This window comes from Triturus cristatus, chromosome 6 (genome assembly GCF_964204655.1).
Source record: "Triturus cristatus chromosome 6, aTriCri1.1, whole genome shotgun sequence".
Taxonomy (NCBI): domain Eukaryota; kingdom Metazoa; phylum Chordata; class Amphibia; order Caudata; family Salamandridae; genus Triturus; species Triturus cristatus.
Window position 1 is genome coordinate 642144053 of NC_140589.1, and position 5000 is coordinate 642149052.

Genomic DNA, 5000 nt, shown 5'->3' on the forward strand with positions numbered 1-5000 from the left:
TGGGATCCGGGAGGCAAATGGACCCTCATCGAGACTTCCAGGCGAGCTCGGCCATCTGGTCGCCCCATAGGAAAGCATTGTGCGCGACCAGATGGCCGAAGGGGCCTGCGCGACCAGATGGCCGAAGGGGCCTGCGCGACCAGATGGCCGAGGGGACGTGCGCGACCAGATGGCCGAGGGGACAGGCGCGACCAGATGGCCCAGGGGAAAGGCAAAAGGGAAGGGGGAGCTTCCCCGGGCCCTCTGGACCCCGCACCCGGGCACCCTGCCGCCGCGGCAGGACCCGGGACGGAGCCCGGGGCGGGGAGGCCGCCCTCACCGGGCCCCCCCCCAGGGGCCCGGCCGGGGCTCCGGAACCCAGACGAGCGAGGAGAGGCTCCCCGGCCACAAAGGAACCCCGTCCCGGGCCTTTGGCAGTGCCGCAGGCCGGGGGACAGGGCCCGGGGACGGAGACCCCGACCCGGGGCCCGGCCGGGCCCCTGGAACCAGCCGGGGCTCCCGGGACCGCAGGCGATGGGGAAGCCTCCCCGGGCCCTCCGGACCGCGCCCCGGGCACCCTGCCACGCGGAAGGACCCAGGACGGAGCCCGGGGCGGGGAGGCCGCCCTCCCCGGGGCCCCCAGGGGCCCGGCCGGAGCACCTGAACCCAGGCGAGCGAGGGGAGGCTCCCCGGCCACGACGGAACCCCGTCCCGGGCCTTTGGCAGTGCCGCAGGCCGGGGGACAGGGCCCGGGGACGGAGACCCCGACCCGGGGCCCGGCCGGGCCCCTGGAACCAGCCGGGGCTCCCGGGACCGCAGGCGATGGGGAAGCCTCCCCGGGCCCTCCGGACCGCGCCCCGGGCACCCTGCCACGCGGAAGGACCCAGGACGGAGCCCGGGGCGGGGAGGCCGCCCTCCCCGGGGCCCCCAGGGGCCCGGCCGGAGCACCTGAACCCAGGCGAGCGAGGGGAGGCTCCCCGGCCACGACGGAACCCCGTCCCGGGCCTTTGGCAGTGCCGCAGGCCGGGGGACAGGGCCCGGGGACGGAGACCCCGACCCGGGGCCCGGCCGGGCCCCTGGAACCAGCCGGGGCTCCCGGGACCGCAGGCGATGGGGAAGCCTCCCCGGGCCCTCCGGACCGCGCCCCGGGCACCCTGCCACGCGGAAGGACCCAGGACGGAGCCCGGGGCGGGGAGGCCGCCCTCCCCGGGGCCCCCAGGGGCCCGGCCGGAGCACCTGAACCCAGGCGAGCGAGGGGAGGCTCCCCGGCCACGACGGAACCCCGTCCCGGGCCTTTGGCAGTGCCGCAGGCCAGAGGACAGGGCCCGGGGACGGAGACCCCGACCCAGGGCCCGACCGGGCCCCTGGACCCAGCCGGGGCTCCCGGGACCGCAGGCGCAGGGGAAGCCTCCCCGGGCCCTCCGGACACCGCCCCGGGCACCTTGCCACACGGCAGGACCCAGGACGGAGCCCGGGGCGGGGAGGCCGCCCTCCCCGGGGCCCCCAGGGGCCCGGCCGGAGCTCCTGAACCCAGACGAGCGAGGGGAGGCTCCCCGGCCACGACGGAACCCCGTCCCGGGCCTTTGGCAGTGCCGCAGGCCGGGGGACAGGGCCCGGGGACGGAGACCCCGACCCGGGGCCCGGCCGGGCCCCTGGAACCAGCCGGGGCTCCCGGGACCGCAGGCGATGGGGAAGCCTCCCCGGGCCCTCCGGACCGCGCCCCGGGCACCCTGCCACGCGGAAGGACCCAGGACGGAGCCCGGGGCGGGGAGGCCGCCCTCCCCGGGGCCCCCAGGGGCCCGGCCGGAGCTCCTGAACCCAGGCGAGCGAGGGCAGGCTCCCCGGCCACGACGGAACCCCGTCCCGGGCCTTTGGCAGTGCCGCAGGCCGGGGGACAGGGCCCGGGGACGGAGGCCCCGACCCGGGGCCCGGCCGGGCCCCTGGAACCAGCCGGGGCTCCCGGGCTCGCAGGGGAAGACCCTCCGGGCACCCTGCCACACGGCAGGACCCAGTTGCCGGCTGAGGACCGAGAGGGGTCCCAGAGTACCCTGTCCCTAGTAATCCGGAGGAAGGCTACCCCCCATTCTTGAAACCCGCGCGCTCCGAGTGACGGAGGGGACCCTAGGGGCGAACGCGCCCGGCCTCCTGGAGCCCTGGCTGGGATCCGAGAGGCGAATGGACCCTCATCGGGACTTCCAGGCCTGGCCCTGCCATCTGGTCGTCCCATTGGAAAGCATTGCGCGCGACCAGATGGCCGAGGGGAAAGGCGCCACCAGATGGCCGGCAACTGAAAGGACTCCCGCCTGCCCAGCCACCCACCCACCCACCAGGGGCTCGGGGTGGGACTCTGCTTCCCGGCTGGGCCTCAGGCACGGGGAGGACCACCGGAGCTCTCGGGGCCTGGGCGCCCGGGGGAGGGGGGGGAGAGGACTGCCCGGGACCCGTGGAGCCCGTTTCTGGGCACTTTGCCATGCCGCGGCCCGGAGGAGGGAAGCCCCGGAGGCCTGGGAAGGATGTTGCCCGGGCGTAGCCCGTCTGGTCCCCGGCAATGAACCGCACAGCCACGGCATGGGTGTTCCGGCATACCCTGCCCCTACTAATCCGGAGGAAGGATACCCCCCTTTCTTGTAACTCGCGCGCTGCGAGTGACGGAGGGGACCCTAGGGGCGAACGCGCCCGGCCTCCTGGAGCCCTGGCTGGGATCCGGGAGGCAAATGGACCCTCATCGGGACTTCCAGGCCGGCCCGGCCATCTGGTCGCCCCCATTGGAAAGCACTGCGCGCGACCAGATGGCCGAGGGGAAAGGCGCGACCAGATGGCCGGCAACTGAAAGGACTCCCGCCTGCCCACCCACCAATGGCTCGGGGTGGGACTCTGCTTCCCGGCTGGGCCTCAGGCACGGGGAGGACCACCGGAGCTCTCGGGGCCTGGGCGCCCGGGGGGTGCGGAAAGGACTGCCCGGGACCCGTGGAGCCCGTCCCTGGGCACTTTGCCATGCCGCGGCCCGGAGGAGGGAAGCCCCGGAGGCCTGGGAAGGATGTTGCCCGGGCGTAGCCCGTCTGGTCCCCGGCAAGGAACCGCACAGCCCCGGCATGGGTGTTCCGGCATACCCTGCCCCTACTAATCCGGAGGAAGGATACCCCCCTTTCTTGTAACTCGCGCGCTGCGAGTGACAGTGGGGACCCTAGGGGCGAACGCGCCCGGCCTCCTGGAGCCCTGGCTGGGATCCGGGAGGCAAATGGACCCTCATCGGGACTTCCAGGCCGGCCCGGCCATCTGGTCGCCCCCATTGGAAAGCACTGCGCGCGACCAGATGGCCGAGGGGAAAGGCGCGACCAGATGGCCGGCAACTGAAAGGACTCCCGCCTGCCCACCCACCAATGGCTCGGGGTGGGACTCTGCTTCCCGGCTGGGCCTCAGGCACGGGGAGGACCACCGGAGCTCTCGGGGCCTGGGCGCCCGGGGGGTGCGGAAAGGACTGCCCGGGACCCGTGGAGCCCGTCCCTGGGCACTTTGCCATGCCGCGGCCCGGAGGAGGGAAGCCCCGGAGGCCTGGGAAGGATGTTGCCCGGGCGTAGCCCGTCTGGTCCCCGGCAAGGAACCGCACAGCCCCGGCATGGGTGTTCCGGCATACCCTGCCCCTACTAATCCGGAGGAAGGATACCCCCCTTTCTTGTAACTCGCGCGCTGCGAGTGACGGAGGGGACCCTAGGGGCGAACGCGCCCGGCCTCCTGGAGCCCTGGCTGGGATCCGGGAGGCAAATGGACCCTCATCGGGACTTCCAGGCCGGCCCGGCCATCTGGTCGCCCCATTGGAAAGCATTGCGCGCGACCAGATGGCCGAGGGGAAAGGCGCCACCAGATGGCCGGCAACTGAAAGCAGCCATAGTGGTAGGGCTCCCTGCCTGCCCACCCACGCAGGGCTCCAGGGCTCTGCACCAGGGACCCTTGTCCCGGGCAGACGGACACTTGTCAGGCCGCAGGACGGGGACTCCCACGCCCCAGGCCCTGACCGAAACCCAGGCCCCGGGGCCGGTCGCTGCTTCTCAACCCAGCCAGGCCGGGGAGCCTCCTTCGGGCACACGGACCCTAGCAAGGCCCGGGGAGAGCCTCCCCGGGCCCCGGTGGACACCCTGTCCCCAGCTCCCGGACACTCGGCTGGCTTGCGGGACAGGGGGCTCCCGCACCCCGGGACGGAGCTCCAGCACCGGGCCCAGCTTCCTGGACCCCCAGCCAGGCCGGGGAGAGCCTCCCTGGGCCCCGGTGGACACCCTGTCCCCAGCTCCTGGACCCTCGGCTGGATTGCGGGACAGGGGGCTCCCGCACCCTGGGACGGAGCTCCAGCACCAGGCCCGGGACCAGCTTCCGGACCCCCAGCCGGGCCGGGGAGAGCCTCCCCGGGCCCCGGTGCACACCCGTCCCCAGCGCCCGGACCCTCGGCTGGCTTGCGGGACAGGGGGCTCCCGCACCCTGGGACGGAGCTCCAGCACCGGGCCCGGGACCAGCTTCCGGACCCCCAGCCGGGCCGGGGAGAGCCTCCCCGGGCCCCGGTGCACACCCGTCCCCAGCGCCCGGACCCTCGGCTGGCTTGCGGGACAGGGGGCTCCCGCACCCCGGGACGGAGCTCCAGCACCGGGCCCAGCTTCCTGGACCCCCAGCCAGGCCGGGGAGAGCCTCCCCGGGCCCCGGTGGACACCCGGTCCCAGCGCCCGGACCCTCGGCTGGCTTGCGGGACAGGGGGCTCCCGCACCCCGGGAACGGAGCTCCAGCACCGGGCCCAGCTTCCTGGACCCCCAGCCAGGCCGGGGAGAGCCTCCCCGGGCCCTGGTGGAACCCTGTCCCCAGCTCCCGGACCCTCGGCTGGCCTGCGGGACAGGGGGGCTCCCGCACCCCGGGAACGGAGCTCCAGCACCGGGCCCAGCTCCCGGACCTCCAGCCAGGCCCGGGGAGAGGCTGGCTTGCGGGAAAGGGGGCTCCCGCACCCCGGGAACGGAGCCGCACCCTGGGACGGAGCTCCAGCA